This window comes from Hordeum vulgare, chromosome 3H (genome assembly GCF_904849725.1).
Source record: "Hordeum vulgare subsp. vulgare chromosome 3H, MorexV3_pseudomolecules_assembly, whole genome shotgun sequence".
Lineage (NCBI taxonomy): Eukaryota > Viridiplantae > Streptophyta > Magnoliopsida > Poales > Poaceae > Hordeum > Hordeum vulgare.
The window spans coordinates 592,900,863-592,927,121 of record NC_058520.1 but is presented as its reverse complement, the minus strand read 5'-3'; positions in this window follow the sequence as shown (position 1 = coordinate 592,927,121).

The window sequence follows — 26,259 nt, the reverse complement described above, 5'->3', positions numbered from 1 at the left end:
CCGCTGTTGTAGCTTTGTGCTCCCTCGCTTGTCTCAGTCCAACAATTCTCCTCGGGCATCCTAATCCCTCGCCTGGGCAGATATGGCTGAGATCCTTGAGTGTTTGCGCCATATGCTGTATATGCATCCTGCTCCACGAAATGAGTCTGTTCGGGCATCGAACCTAAATCTGGAGCATTTACCTGTGATGTCTGCCCATGTATTGGTAGAGACGAGTCATGTCGTGGAAGTGTCGGCGTAGTATTAGGACCCTCTCCCCACCGCATGGACGACGACGACGCCGCACTCAGTCTAGCTGACCTCGGTTTCGGAATGTTGTACGCTGAGTGACAACGTCGTTCTCTGTACCGCATCTCGTAAACCTTGTGCTGACGAATTCGCTATTTTTTTTAAAGAAGGACCTGCCTTTAGGATCAATTCCCTGGGCTCGCATTCCTTCCCTCGCCATCGCTTGTACTTGGGTGCAAATATCAATCTGAAAAAAATCGTTGTTCGTTGGTTGAATTGTTCATGAAATGATGGATCTGAATAGCAATATCACGCAGTGTTGTTGTTACGATACAGACACTCCCTACGCGGGTGACCAGCACACCTACATACGCGGCATCGCCTAGGTTCTCCCAACTGGCTGTGGTCCATGTCATTACGATGACGCCTAGACTGACGCCGTCCCTTACTGGTTCGCATCAATGCGGGATCTGGAACCCATGTGGTCCCTTCTGGCCATAATTGCTTGTATTTCATATCAATGCCCCATGCCCAAAACTCACCGTTCCAAGTGTTGTACAAATTGTGCATGTTGAAGTATGGTGATACGTATGGCTCGACACTAATTTGTTGATCTGTAGCTGCCCGCAATACGTGACTGCAAGGATATCCCAGAAGCTTGAGCTTGTTGCAAGTGCACTCACACGAGGTTGCGCCAAGCGTCACAACTTGTTTTTTTGCTCCCCTGTGGTGACCCTTAACAAACTTTGCTCGCACACTAACTTCCCATTTATTCCTAAGTGCATCTACCTGCCTGCACCCATGTCTTTGCGACTTCTTTGCTTTGTCATCAAGATGTCTTTGCATCTTCTCAGACCAGGTCTTGTTCAAAGCAACTAGTGCCTTGGCAACGGTGACTCTATCTGTAAAGTATGACACAGTCCGGTTCCAAGTTTCATCAATTAGTGCTGTGATAGGTAGTGCCCTCACCCCTTTAAGAACACCATTGTACACCTCGGACATGTTGCTTGTCATTATACCGTATCTAGCGCCAGTGTCCTGAGACTGCGCCCACTTGTACAAATTGGGACAATTCTCACTGATCCACTGGCTCAAATTTATTACTGTTTGACGACCCCTCCGGTCTTCTCTCGTCGGGAGGGATGCGCGCTCGATCTGACCATTGATACCTGCCCAGATAGCATTCATTTTTGCTGCAGTTTTCTGCATGCACATCCTCTTGAATAGCTTGAACCAATCTTTGTTTTTGAATTTCGAATAAAAATTAGCTGCCAAATGCCTCATGCACCACCTTGTCTCCAGATCGGGCCACCCCCAATCTGGATCTTGTGAAGCCTTAATTATCTCGAGCGCGCTTAATAGTCCGGTGTTGCGATCAGAGATGATGCAAACCCCTTCCCGATCTTTGATGACACCCATCTTCAGGCAACACAGGAACCATAGCCAACTATGTTTGTTTTCGCTCTCCACTAGTGCATAGGCAATAGGAAGAAGTTGATTGTTTGCATCAGCTGCCAGCGCCACTAAGAGTGTGCCCTTGTACTTTCCAGTGAAAAATGTACCATCAATTGATACAACCGGACGACAATGCTTGAATGCTTGTATAGTCTGGGCGAATGCGCAGAATAAGCGGTCCAGGATTTGCTCGTCCGGGTTCAATGGATTTGGACGTTCTTTCCGGAAAACTTGAGTCCCCTTGTTAGCAACTGGAATCTGATGCAACATTCTAGGGGCAAAAGAGTACGCCTCCTCATAGGTTCCATACAACCTCTGAAATATCTTTTCCTTTGCATGACAAGCCTTGCTATAGCTGACAGGGAAACCAATCAGATCAGATGCAGTTGCACGCAAAGCCCTAATACTAATATTAAGACTTTGTTGCACAATGGTTTGCATCACCTGTGACACATATTCTGCAGTTACATTGCGGTGCTCTGAAAGAGTGCCGGTTTGCTCACAACCATGTTGCTCTATTTTTGTGACATGCCATGGCTGACATACCCCAGGCTTCTGGCGAGCAATAACTCTTCCGCGGCAACCCGCTTCGCGATGGATGCATATGAGCTTCAACTCCTTTTTATCAGACTGCTTCACTTTATGTTTCCTGTGTATAGCAATTGCATAGCTATGTATTGCTTGTTTAGCAGATTTCTTATCTGGGAAAATCTGTCCAACGGCCAGACTCCCCGCGTCTAGGCCAGCAACAGAGTGAAATTCATTGGTGATGCTCATAACCTGTAAAAACTCTGGATTGATTGCTGCAGCGACCGCCTTCTCAGGAGGAACAACTTCATCATCATCTGATTCCGAAGAGGCAGAAGAATGACCATCATCGTCATCATCTAGCGCCTCCGGCAATCCCTCGACATGTTCGCTCATGTCAACGACCGCAGACCAATATCCCGTGTCATACACTTGTTGGCCACCTGTTGGTTCCGATGGGCCGGCGTCGGAGGCTACAGTTATGGCCATATATTGGCCACCTGTTGGTTCCGATGGGCTGGCGTCGGGGGCTACAGTTATGGCCAACTCGGCCTCACCGGCACCGCTACTGCACTCGGCGACATCACTGGCAGAAATGAACTCCACATAAACCATGGGTTGTCCATACATGGAGTTATTGGGATTGCTTGCAAAACCCATGTACGACGCCCATGCTCTTTCACCTGTAACTCGCCGCAGAACCCAACGATTTCCTCCCTTAACCACGAAAGCCTCCATGGTCATTTTTTTTCCATTCATCGCTGAACCAAACACCGCTGGGATGCACCTTCTAACTGCCTCATACTCTACATTAACCATGTCTTCCACTACAACCGTAGTCATCCCGCACCTAGACACATCCACACCAGAAGGATCCTCACGTACGATGTGCCCATAAAACACTAACAAATTTTCCATAGTACCTAACGAGCAGCCATATTTACATCGTTAGTCCATTAAAAATCATATTCTTATATTTACATTGTAATAACAACATCCATTACTTATCTTTTTTACATATAACAATTTAACAAATACTCACAGACGATTGTACATCTACGCATAATAATTTATATTGTACCATTTGTCGTGACACTACATCTATAAAATAAATAGAAGATGAATTACAATATGTCATTCATACCTCTGGTTTAATAAGGATCTCCTTTTGAATACAAAATGTATAATATCAGTGAATTCCACCTATTTTCATATGAACAAAAATATTACACACATAATTATTTTCATGCTAGCAAAAGTTTTAAAATACATACTGCATGCATATATATATATCACGAGTCATATATCTATGGGGTTGACAAATTATCACATAAACAAATATATTACACACGCGTCTTGCATGTAATAATACTAATGGAGTTAACATATTATTACATGTTTTTAACAAAAATGCTAGTTACATACACATTTTTTCGGCTGCTTTCTAAATACCAGTTGCATGCAAACACGAACAAATCATCGGTAATATATGAACAAAGTCGACCTATTATCACATGAACACAAATATGAATAGAGTCTCATACCTTGATCTTCAACTTAGTAGTTCATATCGCATGACAAAATAGTTCCACAAAAGTGATAATACACTCCCTAAGACAAAAGATAAACACATACTTAGAAACTAATCAAACAAAATAAAACATCATGCATGCAAACACGACCAACAGAAATGTAAAGCTCTTACCTTGATCTAACTTTTTTTCAACTACAATGCCTTCAAAATAGTTCCACGAAAGTGATAATACACTCCCTAAGACAAAAGAAAGCACATACTTAGAAACTAATCAAACAAAATAAAACATCATGCATGCAAACAATACCAACAGAAATGGAAAGCTCTTACCTTGATCTATCTTTTCTTCAACTGCAACGTCTTCAAAATCTAACTTTAAACCATCCAAAATCGCAACTTAAACCTTCATATGGAGTAGTTCTTGAGAAGAGAGTGAGAAAGAGAAAGAGAAGAGAGTGACACAGAAGGCAACGGCAGGAGAAGAGAGTGAGAGAGGAGGCAGCGACACAGTTCGTTTATAAAGAAAAGTTTCACACTGTTTCGTCGGTGAAGAGCGGGAAAATTGTGCTACTGTTTCGTCGGTGGAGACTGTCTCAGCGTAGGAATCAACGATCCTCGAAATCAGCGCAGTCAGTGGCAATCAGCGCAGTCAGTGGCAGCGGCAACAGTACATGCCGCTTCGTCCCGAGGCGGTAGGTCCCGCCTGGCCGCCAGTTGCCGAGGCGGTAGGGCCCACCTCTCTGTCCCCGTTACGTTGCCGCGATGTGGGAACGGAATCTCGCGTCGGTCGCCTGGGCTCGTGGCGGCAGCCCTGTCGGCCGCCTGCGCTCGTGGCGGCAGGCCCCAGCCGCCTCGGCCGGTGGCGGCAGGTGGCACGTGTCGCCTGGCGCACCTGCCGCCACGAAGGGGTGGGGGTCTTTTCCGTAGATTTCATCCATATGTGGTCTTTTTCGACAAATGCATTCGGCTAGGAGTCTTTTTGGACAAAAATTCGAAATTATAAGCAGTAAAAGCATGAGATCGCTCGATGATTTCAACTATAATAGATGCATGCTCCCCGACCGCTCTGTGCTTTGTCATCCACCACGGTCTTGCAATCCAACGCCACTTGTATCTTGTGGACATAAACGTCCTCCGTTAGTTCCATCGCCTCTTTTATCGCCAGGGCATCCAAGATAACTGGATCATGGATCTGCTGAAAGGAGATGGCCGAAGCCCAAAAGAAAACTCCCTCAGAATCTTTGCACACCATACCAACAGCACTACAGCCTTGAGCACCCGTGCCACAACGTATACACAGACAAGTAGCTTATTTGAGCAAGCAACTTATTCTCGGTCCTTGTTGACAACACTTGTTTGAGGAAGCAACAAAGAGCGCACTGTCGAGGCCGCCATCAACCCTGAGACGGCCCAGGTTAGCGGTCAGCACGCCGGGGAAATTCCACGAGCCAGACAATAGCTGCTCTCTCTGTACGTATATATATTGCCAAGCTTTGCAAGCGACCGGTACCGGTACGTCGATGACCCCGGATCAGTCCCCGCCGGATTGAGTAGTCGATCATCGCAACGATGTCCGGTCTGGACTGGATGGTGATGCCCGTTCTATCGGTTTCCACGAGCCAAAGAAGAAGTTGCGCATTCATTTGTCTCTTAGCACATACAGTGGCCACTCTGCTAATGGTGGAAAATCGAAACTGATAAGAAAGGAAGAAACTCTCGTGGTGGATGATCGACCTGGAACCAATGTCGGAACGTGTGCTTGCGCCAAACTGCAGGATAGCAGGGCTGAATTTGCATATAAAGAGACGAGTGTGCCTTGTAGACATACACTCTGCATTGCCTTGCATGCAAATACATACATCCCCGTGTCCAAGTCCTTAACCAAAAAAGAAATAAGGATAAAATTCAACGAAGACAAGATTTTTGAAGTTTGAGGCAGATGTAGAATTTTGTTTAGATGCTAACTATTTGTAGGGGTTTTGACAATCGAATGACCAACATGAGCGATTTTCATAGCAGAACTACTTGTGGTGTGCACTTGGTCATGACCGTGGTACTTGTCCTTGATCATCAACTTGTCCAATTCGCTGGTGTGTGGTTTGTAGCACCGCTGGTGACCATGTTGCCCCCCTTCTCTGCATGCTCATCTCCATCATAATAGTGCCAACAATAGCGATGCTTGTAGTAGATTTTGTTGGTCCAGACCGTGTCGCGAAGTACTTTCTCACGACACGCGACGACCGACGATGAACGACGACGAAGCAAAGCAACGCTGACTTGAACCACTCCCTGCCGATGCAATCTCGTTGAGATACTTTATGCCGAGCTGCACCGCACCACAGAAAGTTGACCTGGATGCACACGTACTTGAACACAAGTAGTGATGGGGTTATAGTCCTAGGGTAGGGTCATAGGCCTGCCCTACAGGTCCTACCCAAGGACTACCCTTCATAAGGGACAAGGCCCTTAGTCAGTTCTGACTGAATTAAGGACTTCCCTTCATCCAGTCGGCGACGATTCCTCCATCATCCAGTCGGAAATGAGCATTCGGAGCGTATCAAACTTACCGACTGGATTCCACTCTGTACATCGTAACCCCCCTGAAGGGCAACGGTCGTACGCTTTCATGTACCTTTATTAGCATTTAAGACATACGCTACCTGTAACGTAGATATTTAATCACCACTACTCCACCCCTGTGCACCGAACCGTTGTGAAGGGCAATGCACTCTATATAAGTCGTCCTTCCCCACTGGTGCAGGGGTTGGCAATTCACGGTAACCCATATTCCACTCGACATCAAGCTCTCAAGAGCACTGAGACGTAGGGCTTTTACCTCCACCGTAGAGGGGCCTGAACTCATACAACCTTGCCGTAGCTAAGGCTCTGCCCATCCTTCCGTACCCCATACATCTACTGTCAGACTTATACCCACGACAAGTAGGCACACAAGCTGGTGGATGGATCCTGGAAAGCTAGCTTCTACGTACTAGCGAACACGGATGTACAACAACCACTTATTTGATCGATCCGATTCGTCGGAACAACACACCCGAGAACTGCACGAAGACACGCAGAGTTGATCGCCATGGGAGCGTGTCGCTCCCGTCAATATCTTTGTATTGCTTTCAATTGATTGTTTACAGGGGGTCTTAGAAGTATATATAATAGCTAGGCTAGTAGTACCGGACCGACTAACATAGTCAATACTAATCCTATTCGGTAACGTATTCCAATCCTAGTCTGCTACGTTGATTGCTGAGTATACGGACACGCCGTCGTGTTTAACTCCAACAATCACCCCTAAACGCGATGTCCTCACTTTACAGCTTGGACGCCGATCCTTCTCCGCATCTCTGTAAACTTCTGTCGTCTCAAAGACTTGGTCAGGATATCTGCAAGCTGGTCGTCGGTGCAAACGTAGTTGACTTCAATCTTGCCTTCTTCCACGCACTGTCGTATGTAGTGATACCTTATATCTATGTGCTTACTCCTGTCATGATGCACTGGATTCTTACACAGGGCAATCGCAGACTTGTTGTCAACATTGAGCACCACTCTTTCAGGTTCTTTATCTGTGAGGTCACCGAGTAGCCTTTCTAGCCACACACCTTGACCCGCTGCGGTTGCAGCTGCTATATACTCTGCTTCGCAGGACGATAATGCGACCACCTTCTGCTTTTGTGATAGCCAAGTTACTATGCTCCTGCCCAAGAAATATGCTAGACCCGAGGTACTTTTACGGTCATCCACATCTCTTGCCAGGTCGCTATCACTGTAGCCAAGTAGCTCCACCATCTCCTTCTTTTTCTCTCTCAAATAGACACAACCGAAGTTTGTTGTCCCTTTGATGTACTTGAGTATATGTTTGACAGCTGCCCAATGTTCAGTCGTGGGTGCTTCCATGAAGCGACTCACTATGCCAACGGAATAGCCAAGTCCGGTCGTGTATTCACAAGATACCTTAGGCTTCCGACCACACTTCTATAATCCGTTGCATCAACCGCAGGGGCTTCACTCCTTTTGCTAAGTTTAAGCCGAGGCTCCATTGGAGCATAAGTTGGTTTGCAATCCTCCATGCTACAACTTTCAAGTATTTTCTTTGCATATGCCTCTTGACATAGTGTGATCCCATTCGGCTTTTGTTGTACCTCAATCCCGAGGTAGTATGTCAAGAGCCCTAGATCACTCATCTTGAATAGCTCCTTCATTTGTAGCTTGAATCTTGCAATCTCCTCTTTGTCTGCTCCAGTTATCAAGAGATCATCAACATAGATGCCCACTAAGAGACGATCCTTGCCTTTACCTCGCTTGTACATAGCATGCTCGAGTGGACTTTTCACAAAACCAAGAGAAATCAATGTACGGTCAAGCTTGATGTTCCATGCCCGAGGAGCTTGATGTAGCCCGTACAATGCCTTGTGTAGCTTCAACACCTTGTGTTCTTCTCCTTCTTTGATGTACCCCGGTGGTTGCTTCACGTATACTTCTTCTTCCAACTCCCCGTTCAAAAATGCGGATTTTGCATCCATGTGATGTAGCCTCCAAGATTCTTGAGCCGCGAGAGCTATAACTAGCCTCACCGATTCCATCCTTGTGACTGGAGCGAACACTTCCTCGAAGTCCACACCTTGCTCTTGCACAAATCCTTTAGCTACGAGCCGAGCTTTATGCTTGACCAAGTTTCCTTCAGCATCCTTCTTGACTTTGTACACCCACTTGAGCCCTATGGATTTGTGACCGTTGGGAAGATCAGCGAGCTCCCATACTTTGTTATCTCGTATTGATCCCAACTCTTCATCCATAGCACAACGCCAACAATCCTCAGTATTTGCTTCTTCAAATTTTGTCGGTTCCTCGACGCTAAGCAAACATTGTCGTTCTCTTCTTATAACCTTGACAGGATTAATAGTACGAAGTGCTTCCTCCGGATATAAATCCACCACTGGTCGAAGACGAACTGGTGTCGGCGGACCGTTCCTTGTCTCCTGTTCTGTCGAAGACGAGGAATTTTCATCTTGTGGAGTTGCCAAACTCCTGTTTTCTGGCGATCCAGGTTCTCCATAATTAGTTGCACGTACATGTGAACCTTCAAGTCCACGTGCATGCCTTCCTGTCTCACAGCTAGCTTGAGTTGGAGCCATATTCTGGCCATGCCCAGGCTGTGGACTTCCAGGCGCAGCTCCCAGGCTGCTCCCCTGTGGTACGAAGTCACTTGGTCGAGCGCTTCGAGCATTGCTTGGTGTGCTGCACGAGCCATCGCACACCTCGTCTGCTGCATCCTGCTGCGTGCCTTGGCGCGCCTCTGTCCCTGCTTTATCTGGCGCGTTCGGCTGCGCTCCGTTGTCCGGAGAATCACTCGGCGTCGTCGTAGTCTCTGGTTGATTATCGGCATGCTCGTATTCGTTGTAAACAACGTGAAAGATTTCATCAGAGATCGGGTATACCGGCTCGGTAGAGTTCCAATTCCATGACCTTACTTCTTCAAAGACCACGTCACGCGTCACAACCACCTTATTGGTAGAGGGGTTGCACGCACGGTACGCCTTCGAGCCCACTTCATAGCCAACCAATATCATTGGAGTACTCCGATCCGCCAACTTACTTGTATGCCCGGCCACCGTCTTCACATGTGCCACGCACCCAAAAGTACGAAGATGATCAACCGCGGGCTTATGTCTGTACCATGCTTCTCGATCCATCCGTTCATCGCCCATAGTGCGTAGTCCTCTCGATCCAGCCGGGGGAATTGCGACCCCCCAACCATCGGCATCGGTGCTTTAGCTCCCGCCACAACGATCTCCTTGCCCGGGTTTGACATGATCCTTCGATTGCTTTCCGAAGATCACGCCAATAAACCAAGCTCTAGATACCAATTGTTGGCCCAGACCGTGTCGCGGAGTACTTTCCCACGACACGCGACGACCGACGATGAACGACGACGAAGCAAAGTACAAACATAAGCCCGCGGTTGATCATCTTTGTACTTTTGGGTGCGTGGCGCATGTGAAGACGGTGACCGGGCATACAAGTAAGTTGGCGGATCGGAGTACTCCAATGATATTGGTTGGCTATGAAGCGGTCTCAAAGGCGTACCGTGCGTGCAACCCCTCTACCAATAAGGTGGTTGTGACGCGTGACGTGGTCTTTGAAGAAGCAAGGTCATGGAATTGGAACTCTACCGAGCCGGTATACCCGATCTCTGATGAAATCTTTCACGTTGTTTACAACGAATACTGTTGGAAATATGCCCTAGAGGCAATAATAAAATGTTTATTATCATATTTCCTTGTTCATGATAATCGTCTATCGTTCATGCTATAATTGTATTAACAGGAAACAGTAATACATGTGTGAATGAATAGATCACAATGTGTCTCTAGCAAGCCTCTAGTTAGCTAGCTCGTTAGTCAATAGATGATCATGGTTTCCTGATCATGGACATTGGATGTCATTGATAACGGGATCACATCATTGGGAGAATGATGTGGTGGACAAGACCCAATCCTAAGCCTAGCACTAGATCGTATTGTTCGTATGCTAATGCTTTTCTAATGTCAAGTGTCTTTTCCTTCGACCGTGAGATTGTGCAACTCCCGGATACCGTAGGAGTGCTTTGGGTGTATCAAACGTAACAACGTAACTGGGTGACTATAAAGATGCACTACGGGTACCTCCGAAAGTGTCTGTTGGGTTGGCACGAATCGAGATCGGGATTTGTCACTCCGTGTGACGGAGAGGTATCTCTGGGCCCACTCGGTAGAACATCATCATGAGCTCAATGTGACTAAGGAGTTAGTCACACGATGACGTGCTACGGAACGAGTAAAGAGACTTACCGGTAACGAGATTGAACAAGGTATAGGTATACCGATGATCGAATCTCGGGCAAGTTCTATACCGACACACAAAGGGAATCGTATACGGGATTGATTGAATCCTTGACATCGTGGTTCATCCGATGTGATCATCGTGGAGCTAGTGGGAGCTACCATGGGTATCCAGACCCCGCTGATGGTTATTGGCCAGAGAGGTGTCTCGGTCATGTCTGCCTGTCTCCCGAACCCGTAGGGTCTACACACTTAAGGTTCGATGACGCTAGGGTTATAGGGAATTGTTATACGAGATTACCGAAAGTTGTTCGGAGTCCCCGATGAGATCCCGGACGTCACGAGGAGCTCCGGAATGGTCCGGAGGTAAAGATTGATATATAGGACGGATAGTTTCGGACACCGGAAGTGTTTCGGGCATCACCGGTAACGTACCGGGACCACCGGGACCACCGGAGGTGGTCCCGGGGGACCACCGAAGGGGGGCTGCGACCCCAAGAGGTGAGATGGGCTAAGTGAGGGTGAGAACCAGCCCCTAGTTGGGCTGGTGCGCCTCCCCACTCAGCCCATGGCGCAGGGGAAAGAAAAAGAGGGGGGAACCCTAACTTAGGTGGGCCTTAGGCCCACCAGAGGGGTGCGCCACCCCCTCCTCCCCATCTGGCCGCCACACCCCCCATCTGGGAGGGCTGCCGCACCCCCTAGGGTGGGAACCCTAGGGGTGGCACCCCCTCTCCCCTTCCCCTATATATAGTGGGCACTTTTGGCCTTTGGAGGACACAGTTTTCCCTCTCCCTCGGCGCAGCCCTGCACTTCTTCCTCCTCCTCTCTGCCGGCGCTTGGCGAAGCCCTGCCGGGAGACCTCGTCTCTCCACCAACACCACGCCGTCGTGTTGCTGGTCTTCTTCCCCAACCTCTCCCTCCTCCTTGCTGGATCAAGGTGCGGGAGACGTCACCGGGCTGCACGTGTGTTGAACGCGGAGGTGCCGTTGTTCGGCACTAGATCGGAATCGCTGCGAGTACGACTCCATCAACCGCGTTATAGCAACGCTTCCGCTTAGCGATCTTCAAAGGTACGAAGATGCTCTTACCCCTCTCTCGTTGCTGGTCTTTCCATAGGAAGATCTGAACATGCGTAGGAAATTTTTTGAATTTATGCTACGTTACCCAACAGTGGCATCCGAGCCAGGTTTTCTATGCGTAGATTCTATGGACGAGTAGAACACAAAAGTTGTGGGCGATGGTTTGTCAATTTGCTTGCCGTTACTAGTCTTATTCTTTTCCGGCGGTATTGTGGGATGAAGCGGCCCGGACCGACCTTACACGTACGCTTACGTGAGACTGGTTCCACCGACAGACATGCACATCGTGCATAAAGGTGGCTAGCGGGTGTCTGTCTCTCCTACTCTAGTCGGATTGGATTTGATGAAAAGGGTCCTTATGAAGGGTAAATAGCTTTGGCATATCATCGTTATGGCTGTCACGTAGGTAAGAAGGCGTTCTTGCTAGAAACCCAAATCAGCCATGTAAAACTTGCAACAACAATTAGAGGACGTCTAACTTGTTTTTGCAGGGTTTGACATGTGATGTGATATGGCCAAAGTTGTGATGTTGCATGTATGATGTATGAGATGATCATGTTATTGTAATAGGTTTCACGACTTGCATGTCGATGAGTATGACAACCGGCAGGAGCCATAGGAGTTGTCTTAATTTTTTGTATGAGATGCAACGCCATGTGCTTGCTACTTTTACTTCATTGCTAACGGTTAGCCATAGTAGTAGTGATAATAGTAGTTGGCGTGACGACTTCACGGAGACACGATGATGGAGATCATGGTGTCACGCCGGTGACGATGATGATCATGCGATGCCTGAAGATGGAGATCGAATGAGCAAAGATGATAATGGCCATATCATGTCACTATATGATTGCATTGTGATGTTTATCATGTTTTACATCTTATTGCTTAAAACGACGGTAGCATAATAAGATGATCCCTCTTAAAATTTCGAGAACGTATTCCCCTAAGTGTGCACCGTTGCGAAGGTTCGTTGTCTCGAAGCACCACGTGATGATCGGGTGTGATAGATTCTAACGTTCGCATACAACGGGTGTAAGCCAGATTTACACACGCAAAACACTTAGGTTGACTCGACGAGCTTAGCATGTACATACATGACCTCGAATACAAGAGACCGAAAGGTCGAACATGAGTCGTATGGTTGAATACGATCAGCATGAAGTTGCTCACCATGGTGACTAGTCCGTCTCACGTGATGATCGGACACGGGTTAGTCAACATGGATCATGTATCACTTAGATGACTAGAGGGATGTCGATTTAAGTGGGAGTTCATACTTAATTTGATTAAATGAACTTAATTGTCATGAACTTAGTCTAAAAGTTGTCTTTATAAATATTGTAGATGTCCAACGTAAACCTCAACTTCAACGCATTCCTAGAGAAAAACAAGCTGAAAGATGATGGTAGCAACTATGCGGACTGGGTTCGCAACTTGAAGCTCATCCTTGAAGCAGCTAAAAAGGCTTATGTCCTTAATGCGCCGCTAGGTGACCCTCCCGCTCCCGCAGCAGCCCAGGACGTTCTAAACGTCTGGCAAGCGCGAAGTGATGACTACTCTCTGGTCAGGTGTGGCATGTTATACAGTCTAGAAACGGGGCTCCAAAGACATTTTGAGCAACACGGGGCATATGAGATGTTCCAAGAGCTGAAGCTAGTTTTTCAAGCTCATGCCCGTGTCAAGAGATATGAAGTCTCCGACAAGTTCTTCAGCTGTAAGATGGAGGAGAACAGTTCTGTCAGTGAGCACATACTCAAAATGTCTGGGTTACACGGTCGTCTGACTTCACTTGGAGTCGAACTTCCGGATGATGCTATCATTGACAGAATCCTCCAGTCTCTCCCACCAAGCTACAAAGGCTTTGTGCTTAACTACAACATGCAAGGGATGGAGAAAACCATTCCCGAGTTGTACTCGATGCTCAAGTCTGCAGAAGTAGAAATCAAGAAGGAGCATCAAGTGTTGATGGTCAACAAGACCACTAGTTTCAAGAAAGGCAGGGGTAAGAAGAACTTCAAGAAAGACGGCAAAGCTGTTGCCGCGCCCGGTAAGCCAGATGCCGGGAAGAAGAAAAAGAATGGACCCAAGCCTGAGACTGAGTGCTTCTACTGCAAGGGAAAAGGTCACTGGAAGCGGAACTGCCCCAAATACTTAGCGGACAAGAAGGCCGGCAACGTTAAAGGTATATGTGATATACATGTTATTGATGTGTACCTTACCAGCGCTCGTAGTAGCTCCTGGGTATTTGATACCGGTGCTGTTGCTCACATTTGCAACTCAAAGCAGGAACTGCGGAATAAGCGGAGACTGGCCAAGGACGAGGTGACGATGCGCGTCGGGAATGGTTCAAAAGTCGATGTGATCGCCGTCGGCACGCTACCTCTACATCTACCGTCGGGATTAGTTTTGAACCTCAATAATTGTTATTTAGTACCAGCTTTAAGCATGAACATTGTATCAGGGTCTTGCTTAATGCGAGATGGCTACTCATTTAAGTCAGAGAATAATGGTTGTTCTATTTATATGAGTGATATGTTTTATGGTCATGCTCCGCTGGTGAATGGTTTATTCTTGATGAATCTCGATCGTGATGTTACACATATTCATAGTGTGAGTACCAAAAGATGCAAAGTTGATAATGATAGTCCCACATACTTGTGGCACTGCCGCCTTGGTCATATCAGCGTTAAGCGCATGAAGAAGCTCCATACTGATGGACTGCTAGAGTCTCTTGACTTTGAATCATTTGACACATGCGAACCGTGCCTCATGGGCAAGATGACTAAGACTCCATTCTCAGGAATAATGGAGAGAGCCACCGACTTATTGGAAATAATACATACTGATGTGTGTGGTCCAATGAACGTTGAAGCTCACGGTGGTTATCGTTATGTTCTCACTCTCACCGATGATTTGAGTAGGTATGGGTATATCTACTTGATGAAGCACAAATCTGAGACGTTTGAAAAGTTCAAGGAATTTCAGAGTGAGGTTGAGAATCAACGTGACAGAAAAATTAAATGTCTACGATCTGATCGTGGAGGAGAATATTTGAGTCACGAATTTGGCACACACCTAAGGAAGTGTGGAATCGTTTCACAACTGACGCCGCCTGGCACACCGCAGCGCAACGGAGTGTCTGAACGTCGTAATCGTACTTTATTAGATATGGTACGATCTATGATGTCTCTCACCGACTTACCGCTATCGTTTTGGGGTTACGCATTAGAAACTGCAGCATTCACTTTAAATAGGGCACCGTCTAAATCCGTTGAGACGACACCGTATGAACTGTGGTTTGGCAAGAAACCTAAGTTGTCGTTTCTTAAAGTTTGGGGCTGCGATGCTTATGTGAAGAAACTTCAACCAGAAAAGCTTGAACCCAAAGCGGAGAAATGCGTATTCATAGGATACCCTAAGGAAACTATTGGGTATACCTTCTATCTTAGATCCGAAGGTAAAACCTTTGTTGCCAAGAACGGATCCTTTCTAGAGAAAGAGTTTCTCTCGAAAGAAGTAAGTGGGAGGAAGGTAGAACTTGATGAGGTAATTACACCCCCTCTCGAACCGGAAAGTAGCGCAGTGCAAGAAGTTGTTCCTGTGGTGCCTACACCGACTGAAGAGGAAGTTAATGATGATGATCATGAAGCTTCGGATCAAGTTACTACTGAACCGCGAAGGTCCACAAGGGTACGCTCCGCACCAGAGTGGTACGGCAACCCTGTGATGGAAATCATGTTGTTAGACAACGGTGAACCTTCGAACTATGAAGAAGCGATGGCGGGCCCGGATTCCAACAAATGGCTTGAGGCCATGAAATCCGAGATAGGATCCATGTATGAGAACAAAGTATGGACTTTGGTGGACTTGCCCGATGAACGGCGAGCCATAGAAAATAAATGGATCTTCAAGAAGAAGACTGATGCAAACGGTAATGTAACCGTTTACAAAGCTCGACTTGTCGCAAAGGGTTTTCGACAAATTCAAGGAGTTGACTACGAAGAGACTTTCTCTCCCGTAGCGAAGCTGAAATCAGTCCGAATCATGTTAGCAATTGCCGCCTTTTATGACTATGAAATTTGGCAAATGGACGTCAAAACAGCGTTCCTTAACGGGAATCTTAAGGAAGAGTTGTATATGATGCAACCAGAAGGTTTTGTCGACCCTAAGGGTGCTAACAAAGTGTGCAAGCTCCAGCGCTCCATCTATGGGCTGGTGCAAGCATCTCGGAGTTGGAACATTCGCTTTAATGAGGTGATTAAAGCGTTTGGGTTCATACAGGTTTACGGAGAAGCCTGTCTGTACAAGAAAGTGAGTGGGAGCTCTGTAGCTTTCCTCGTACTATATGTGGATGACATATTATTAATGGGGAATGATATAGAGATGTTGGAGAGCATAAAGGCCTATTTGAACAAGAGTTTTTCAATGAAGGACCTTGGAGAAGCTGCATACATATTAGGCATCAAGATCTATAGAGATAGATCGAGACGCCTCATAGGTCTTTCGCAAAGTACATACCTTGACAAGATATTGAAGAAGTTCAATATGGAAAACTCAAAGAAAGGGTTCTTGCCAGTTTTGCAAAGTATGAGATTGAGTAAGACTCAGTCGCCGACCACGGCAGCAGATAGAGAGAAGATGGGTTCTGTCCCCTACGCTTCAGCCGTGGGCTCTCTAATGTATGCCATGCTGTGTACCAGACCTGATATAAACCTTGCGATAAGCTTGGTAGGGAGGTACCAAAGTAATCCCGGTGCGGAACACTGGACAGCGGTCAAGAATATCCTTAAGTACCTGAAAAGGACTAAGGAAATGTTTCTCGTTTATGGAGGTGACGAAGAGCTCGTCGTAAAGGGTTACGTCGACGCTAGCTTCGACACAGATCCGGATGACTCTAAGTCACAAACCGGATACGTATATGTGTTGAATGGTGGGGCAGTGAGCTGGTGCAGCAGCAAGCAAGAAGTCATGGCAGCATCTACATGTGAAGCGGAGTACATAGCTGCTTCAGAAGCGGCTCATGAAGGAATTTGGATGAAGGAGCTCATCACCGACCTTGGAGTGGTTCCAAGCGCGTCGGGTCCTATGGCACTCTTCTGTGACAACACTGGAGCCATTGCCATAGCCAAGGAGCCCAGGTTTCACCGGAAGACGAAGCACATCAAGCGCCGCTACAACTCCATCCAGGACCATGTCCAAACTGGAGTGATAGATATTTGTAAAGTACACACGGATCTGAATATTGCAGACCCGTTGACTAAACCTCTTCCACGAGCAAAACATGATCAACACCATGATGCTATGGGTGTTCGATACATCACAATGTAACTAGATTATTGACTCTAGTGCAAGTGGGAGACTGTTGGAAATATGCCCTAGAGGCAATAATAAAATGGTTATTATCATATTTCCTTGTTCATGATAATCGTCTATCGTTCATGCTATAATTGTATTAACAGGAAACAGTAATACATGTGTGAATGAATAGATCACAATGTGTCTCTAGCAAGCCTCTAGTTAGCTAGCTCGTTAGTCAATAGATGATCATGGTTTCCTGATCATGGACATTGGATGTCATTGATAACGGGATCACATCATTGGGAGAATGATGTGGTGGACAAGACCCAATCCTAAGCCTAGCACTAGATCGTATTGTTCGTATGCTAATGCTTTTCTAATGTCAAGTGTCTTTTCCTTCGACCGTGAGATTGTGCAACTCCCGGATACCGTAGGAGTGCTTTGGGTGTATCAAACGTCACAACGTAACTGGGTGACTAAAAAGATGCACTACGGGTACCTCCGAAAGTGTCTGTTGGGTTGGCACGAATCGAGATCGGGATTTGTCACTCCGTGTGACGGAGAGGTATCTCTGGGCCCACTCGGTAGAACATCATCATGAGCTCAATGTGACTAAGGAGTTAGTCACACGATGACGTGCTACGGAACGAGTAAAGAGACTTACCGGTAACGAGATTGAACAAGGTATAGGTATACCGACGATCGAATCTCGGGCAAGTTCTATACCGACAGACAAAGGGAATCGTATACGGGATTGATTGAATCCTTGACATCGTGGTTCATCCGATGTGATCATCGTGGAGCTAGTGGGAGCTACCATGGGTATCCAGACCCCGCTGATGGTTATTGGCCAGAGAGGTGTCTCGGTCATGTCTGCCTGTCTCCCGAACCCGTAGGGTCTACACACTTAAGGTTCGATGACGCTAGGGTTATAGGGAATTGTTATACGAGATTACCGAAAGTTGTTCACAGTCCCGGATGAGATCCCGGACGTCACGAGGAGCTCCGGAATGGTCCGGAGGTAAATATTGATATATAGGACGGATAGTTTCGGACACCGGAAGTGTTTCGGGCATCACCGGTAACGTACCGGGACCACCGGGACCACCGGAGGTGGTCCCGGGGGACCACCGAAGGGGGGCTGCGACCCCAAGAGGTGAGATGGGCTAAGTGAGGGTGAGAACCATCCCCTAGTTGGGCTGGTGCGCCTCCCCACTCAGCCCATGGCGCAGGGGAAAGAAAAAGAGGGGGGAACCCTAACTTAGGTGGGCCTTAGGCCCACCAGAGGGGTGCGCCACCCCCGCCTCCCCATCTGGCCGCCACACCCCCCATCTGGGAGGGCTGCCGCACCCCCTAGGGTGGGAACCCTAGGGGTGGCACCCCCTCTCCCCTTCCCCTATATATAGTGGGCACTTTTGGCCTTTGGAGGACACAGTTTTCCCTCTCCCTCGGCGCAGCCCTGCACTTCTTCCTCCTCCTCTCTGCCAGCGCTTGGCGAAGCCCTGCCGGGAGACCTCGTCTCTCCACCAACACCACGCCGTCGTGTTGCTGGTCTTCTTCCCCAACCTCTCCCTCCTCCTTGCTGGATCAAGGTGCGGGAGACGTCACCGGGCTGCACGTGTGTTGAACGCGGAGGTGCCGTTGTTCGGCACTAGATCGGAATCGCTGCGAGTACGACTCCATCAACCGCGTTATAGCAACGCTTCCGCTTAGCGATCTTCAAAGGTACGAAGATGCTCTTACCCCTGTCTCGTTGCTGGTCTCTCCATAGGAAGATCTGAACATGCGTAGGAAATTTTTTGAATTTATGCTACGTCACCCAACAGTGGCATCCGAGCCAGGTTTTCTATGCGTAGATTCTATGGACGAGTAGAACACAAAAGTTGTGGGCGATGGTTTGTCAATTTGCTTGCCGTTACTAGTCTTATTTTTTCCGGCGATATTGTGGGATGAAGCGGCCCGGACCGACCTTACACGTACGCTTACGTGAGACTGGTTCCACCGACAGACATGCACGTCGTGCATAAAGGTGGCTAGCGGGTGTCTCTCTCTCCTACTCTAGTCGGATTGGATTTGATGAAAAGGGTCCTTATGAAGGGTAAATAGCTTTGGCATATCATCGTTATGGCTGTCACGTAGGTAAGAAGGCGTTCTTGCTAGAAACCCAAATCAGCCACGTAAAACTTGCAACAACAATTAGAGGACGTCTAACTTGTTTTTGCAGGGTTTGACATGTGATGTGATATGGCCAAAGTTGTGATGTTGCATGTATGATGTATGAGATGATCATGTTATTGTAATAGGTTTCACGACTTGCATGTCGATGAGTATGACAACCGGCAGGAGCCATAGGAGTTGTCTTAATTTTTTGTATGAGATGCAACGCCATGTGCTTGCTACTTTTACTTCATTGCTAACGGTTAGCCATAGTAGTAGTGATAATAGTAGTTGGCGTGACGACTTCACGGAGACACGATGATGGAGATCATGGTGTCACGCCGGTGACGATGATGATCATGCGATGCCTGAAGATGGAGATCGAATGAGCAAAGATGATAATGGCCATATCATGTCACTATATGATTGCATTGTGATGTTTATCATGTTTTACATCTTATTGCTTAAAACGACGGTAGCATAATAAGATGATCCCTCTTAAAATTTCGAGAACGTATTCCCCTAAGTGTGCACCGTTGCGAAGGTTCGTTGTCTCGAAGCACCACGTGATGATCGGGTGTGATAGATTCTAACGTTCGCATACAACGGGTGTAAGCCAGATTTACACACGCAAAACACTTAGGTTGACTCGACGAGCTTAGCATGTATAGACATGACCTCGAATACAAGAGACCGAAAGGTCGAACATGAGTCGTATGGTTGAATACGATCAGCATGAAGTTGCTCACCATGGTGACTAGTCCGTCTCACGTGATGATCGGACACGGGTTAGTCAACATGGATCATGTATCACTTAGATGACTAGAGGGATGTCGATTTAAGTGGGAGTTCATACTTAATTTGATTAAATGAACTTAATTGTCATGAACTTAGTCTAAAAGTTGTCTTTATAAATATTATAGATGTCCAACGTAAACCTCAACTTCAACGCATTCCTAGAGAAAAACAAGCTGAAAGATGATGGTAGCAACTATGCGGACTGGGTTCGCAACTTGAAGCTCATCCTTGAAGCAGCTAAAAAGGCTTATGTCCTTAATGCGCCGCTAGGTGACCCTCCCGCTCCCGCAGCAGCCCAGGACGTTCTAAACGTCTGGCAAGCGCGAAGTGATGACTACTCTCTGGTCAGGTGTGGCATGTTATACAGTCTAGAAACGGGGCTCCAAAGACATTTTGAGCAACACGGGGCATATGAGATGTTACAAGAGCTGAAGCTAGTTTTTCAAGCTCATGCCCGTGTCAAGAGATATGAAGCCTCCGACAAGTTCTTCAGCTGTAAGATGAAGGAGAACAGTTCTGTCAGTGAGCACATACTCAAAATGTCTGGGTTACACGGTCGTCTGACTTCACTTGGAGTCGAACTTCCGGATGATGCTATCATTGACAGAATCCTCCAGTCTCTCCCACCAAGCTACAAAGGCTTTGTGCTTAACTACAACATGCAAGGGATGGAGAAAACCATTCCCGAGTTGTACTCGATGCTCAAGTCTGCAGAAGTAGAAATCAAGAAGGAGCATCAAGTGTTGATGGTCAACAAGACCACTAGTTTCAAGAAAGGCAGGGGTAAGAAGAACTTCAAGAAAGACGGCAAAGCTGTTGCCGCGCCCGGTAAGCCAGATGCCGGGAAGAAGAAAAAGAACGGACCCAAGCCTGAGACTGAGTGCTTCTACTGCAAGGGAAAAGGTCACTGGAAGCGGAACTGCCCCAAATACTTAGCGGACAAGAAGGCCGGCAACGTTAAAGGTATATGTGATATACATGTTATTGATGTGTACCTTACCAGCGCTCGTAGTAGCTCCTGGGTATTTGATACCGGTGCTGTTGCTCACATTTGCAACTCAAAGCAGGAACTGCGGAAGCGGAGACTGGCCAAGGACGAGGTGACGATGCGCGTCGGGAATGGTTCAAAAGTCGATGTGATCGCCGTCGGCACGCTACCTCTACATCTACCGTCGGGATTAGTTTTGAACCTCAATAATTGTTATTTAGTACCAGCTTTAAGCATGAACATTGTATCAGGGTCTTGCTTAATGCGAGACGGCTACTCATTTAAGTCAGAGAATAATGGTTGTTCTATTTATATGAGTGATATGTTTTATGGTCATGCTCCGCTGGTGAATGGTTTATTCTTGATGAATCTCGATCGTGATGTTACACATATTCATAGTGTGAGTACCAAAAGATGCAAAGTTGATAATGATAGTCCCACATACTTGTGGCACTGCCGCCTTGGTCATATCAGCGTTAAGCGCATGAAGAAGCTCCATACTGATGGACTGCTAGAGTCTCTTGACTTTGAATCATTTGACACATGCGAACCGTGCCTCATGGGCAAGATGACTAAGACTCCATTCTCAGGAATAATGGAGAGAGCCACCGACTTATTGGAAATAATACATACTGATGTGTGTGGTCCAATGAACGTTGAAGCTCACGGTGGTTATCGTTATGTTCTCACTCTCACCGATGATTTGAGTAGGTATGGGTATATCTACTTGATGAAGCACAAATCTGAGACGTTTGAAAAGTTCAAGGAATTTCAGAGTGAGGTTGAGAATCAACGTGACAGAAAAATTAAATGTCTACGATCTGATCGTGGAGGAGAATATTTGAGTCACGAATTTGGCACACACCTAAGGAAGTGTGGAATCGTTTCACAACTGACGCCGCCTGGCACACCGCAGCGCAACGGAGTGTCTGAACGTCGTAATCGTACTTTATTAGATATGGTACGATCTATGATGTCTCTCACCGACTTACCGCTATCGTTTTGGGGTTACGCATTAGAAACTGCAGCATTCACTTTAAATAGGGCACCGTCTAAATCCGTTGAGACGACACCGTATGAACTGTGGTTTGGCAAGAAACCTAAGTTGTCGTTTCTTAAAGTTTGGGGCTGCGATGCTTATGTGAAGAAACTTCAACCAGAAAAGCTTGAACCCAAAGCGGAGAAATGCGTATTCATAGGATACCCTAAGGAAACTATTGGGTATACCTTCTATCTTAGATCCGAAGGTAAAACCTTTGTTGCCAAGAACGGATCCTTTCTAGAGAAAGAGTTTCTCTCGAAAGAAGTAAGTGGGAGGAAGGTAGAACTTGATGAGGTAATTACACCCCCTCTCGAACCGGAAAGTAGCGCAGTGCAAGAAGTTGTTCCTGTGGTGCCTACACCGACTGAAGAGGAAGTTAATGATGATGATCATGAAGCTTCGGATCAAGTTACTACTGAACCGCGAAGGTCCACAAGGGTACGCTCCGCACCAGAGTGGTACGGCAACCCTGTGATGGAAATCATGTTGTTAGACAACGGTGAACCTTCGAACTATGAAGAAGCGATGGCGGGCCCGGATTCCAACAAATGGCTTGAGGCCATGAAATCCGAGATAGGATCCATGTATGAGAACAAAGTATGGACTTTGGTGGACTTGCCCGATGAACGGCGAGCCATAGAAAATAAATGGATCTTCAAGAAGAAGACTGATGCAAACGGTAATGTAACCGTTTACAAAGCTCGACTTGTCGCAAAGGGTTTTCGACAAATTCAAGGAGTTGACTACGAAGAGACTTTCTCTCCCGTAGCGAAGCTGAAATCAGTCCGAATCATGTTAGCAATTGCCGCCTTTTATGACTATGAAATTTGGCAAATGGACGTCAAAACAGCGTTCCTTAACGGGAATCTTAAGGAAGAGTTGTATATGATGCAACCAGAAGGTTTTGTCGACCCTAAGGGTGCTAACAAAGTGTGCAAGCTCCAGCGCTCCATCTATGGGCTGGTGCAAGCATCTCGGAGTTGGAACATTCGCTTTAATGAGGTGATTAAAGCGTTTGGGTTCATACAGGTTTACGGAGAAGCCTGTCTGTACAAGAAAGTGAGTGGGAGCTCTGTAGCTTTCCTCGTACTATATGTGGATGACATATTATTAATGGGGAATGATATAGAGATGTTGGAGAGCATAAAGGCCTATTTGAACAAGAGTTTTTCAATGAAGGACCTTGGAGAAGCTGCATACATATTAGGCATCAAGATCTATAGAGATAGATCGAGACGCCTCATAGGTCTTTCGCAAAGTACATACCTTGACAAGATATTGAAGAAGTTCAATATGGAAAACTCAAAGAAAGGGTTCTTGCCAGTTTTGCAAAGTATGAGATTGAGTAAGACTCAGTCGCCGACCACGGCAGCAGATAGAGAGAAGATGGGTTCTGTCCCCTACGCTTCAGCCGTGGGCTCTCTAATGTATGCCATGCTGTGTACCAGACCTGATATAAACCTTGCGATAAGCTTGGTAGGGAGGTACCAAAGTAATCCCGGTGCGGAACACTGGACAGCGGTCAAGAATATCCTTAAGTACCTGAAAAGGACTAAGGAAATGTTTCTCGTTTATGGAGGTGACGAAGAGCTCGTCGTAAAGGGTTACGTCGACGCTAGCTTCGACACAGATCCGGATGACTCTAAGTCACAAACCGGATACGTATATGTGTTGAATGGTGGGGCAGTGAGCTGGTGCAGCAGCAAGCAAGAAGTCATGGCAGCATCTACATGTGAAGCGGAGTACATAGCTGCTTCAGAAGCGGCTCATGAAGGAATTTGGATGAAGGAGCTCATCACCGACCTTGGAGTGGTTCCAAGCGCGTCGGGTCCTATGGCACTCTTCTGTGACAACACTGGAGCCATTGCCATAGCCAAGGAGCCCAGGTTTCACCGGAAGACGAAGCACATCAAGCGCCGCTACAACTCCATCCAGGACCATGTCCAAACTGGAGTGATAGATATTTGTAAAGTACACACGGATCTGAATATTGCAGACCCGTTGACTAAACCTCTTCCACGAGCAAAACATGATCAACACCATGATGCTATGGGTGTTCGATACATCACAATGTAACTAGATTATTGACTCTAGTGCAAGTGGGAGACTGTTGGAAATATGCCCTAGAGGCAATAATAAAATGGTTATTATCATATTTCCTTGTTCATGATAATCGTCTATCGTTCATGCTATAATTGTATTAACAGGAAACAGTAATACATGTGTGAATGAATAGATCACAATGTGTCTCTAGCAAGCCTCTAGTTAGCTAGCTCGTTAGTCAATAGATGATCATGGTTTCCTGATCATGGACATTGGATGTCATTGATAACGGGATCACATCATTGGGAGAATGATGTGGTGGACAAGACCCAATCCTAAGCCTAGCACTAGATCGTATTGTTCGTATGCTAATGCTTTTCTAATGTCAAGTGTCTTTTCCTTCGACCGTGAGATTGTGCAACTCCCGGATACCGTAGGAGTGCTTTGGGTGTATCAAACGTCACAACGTAACTGGGTGACTATAAAGATGCACTACGGGTACCTCCGAAAGTGTCTGTTGGGTTGGCACGAATCGAGATCGGGATTTGTCACTCCGTGTGACGGAGAGGTATCTCTGGGCCCACTCGGTAGAACATCATCATGAGCTCAATGTGACTAAGGAGTTAGTCACACGATGACGTGCTACGGAACGAGTAAAGAGACTTACCGGTAACGAGATTGAACAAGGTATAGGTATACCGACGATCGAATCTCGGGCAAGTTCTATACCGACAGACAAAGGGAATCGTATACGGGATTGATTGAATCCTTGACATCGTGGTTCATCCGATGTGATCATCGTGGAGCTAGTGGGAGCTACCATGGGTATCCAGACCCCGCTGATGGTTATTGGCCAGAGAGGTGTCTCGGTCATGTCTGCCTGTCTCCCGAACCCGTAGGGTCTACACACTTAAGGTTCGATGACGCTAGGGTTATAGGGAATTGTTATACGAGATTACCGAAAGTTGTTCGGAGTCCCGGATGAGATCCCGGACGTCACGAGGAGCTCCGGAATGGTCCGGAGGTAAATATTGATATATAGGACGGATAGTTTCGGACACCGGAAGTGTTTCGGGCATCACCGGTAACGTACCGGGACCACCGGGACCACCGGAGGTGGTCCCGGGGGACCACCGAAGGGGGGCTGCGACCCCAAGAGGTGAGATGGGCTAAGTGGGGGTGAGAACCATCCCCTAGTTGGGCTGGTGCGCCTCCCCACTCAGCCCATGGCGCAGGGGAAAGAAAAAGAGGGGGGAACCCTAACTTAGGTGGGCCTTAGGCCCACCAGAGGGGTGCGCCACCCCCTCCTCCCCATCTGGCCGCCACACCCCCCATCTGGGAGGGCTGCCGCACCCCCTAGGGTGGGAACCCTAGGGGTGGCACCCCCTCTCCCCTTCCCCTATATATAGTGGGCACTTTTGGCCTTTGGAGGACACAGTTTTCCCTCTCCCTCGGCGCAGCCCTGCACTTCTTCCTCCTCCTCTCTACCGGCGCTTGGCGAAGCCCTGCCGGGAGACCTCGTCTCTCCACCAACACCACGCCGTCGTGTTGCTGGTCTTCTTCCCCAACCTCTCCCTCCTCCTTGCTGGATCAAGGTGCGGGAGACGTCACCGGGCTGCACGTGTGTTGAACGCGGAGGTGCCGTTGTTCGGCACTAGATCGGAATCGCTGCGAGTACGACTCCATCAACCGCGTTATAGCAACGCTTCCGCTTAGCGATCTTCAAAGGTACGAAGATGCTCTTACCCCTGTCTCGTTGCTGGTCTCTCCATAGGAAGATCTGAACATGCGTAGGAAATTTTTTGAATTTATGCTACGTCACCCAACAGTGGCATCCGAGCCAGGTTTTCTATGCGTAGATTCTATGGACGAGTAGAACACAAAAGTTGTGGGCGATGGTTTGTCAATTTGCTTGCCGTTACTAGTCTTATTTTTTCCGGCGATATTGTGGGATGAAGCGGCCCGGACCGACCTTACACGTACGCTTACGTGAGACTGGTTCCACCGACAGACATGCACATCGTGCATAAAGGTGGCTAGCGGGTGTCTGTCTCTCCTACTCTAGTCGGATTGGATTTGATGAAAAGGGTCCTTATGAAGGGTAAATAGCTTTGGCATATCATCGTTATGGCTGTCACGTAGGTAAGAAGGCGTTCTTGCTAGAAACCCAAATCAGCCACGTAAAACTTGCAACAACAATTAGAGGACGTCTAACTTGTTTTTGCAGGGTTTGACATGTGATGTGATATGGCCAAAGTTGTGATGTTGCATGTATG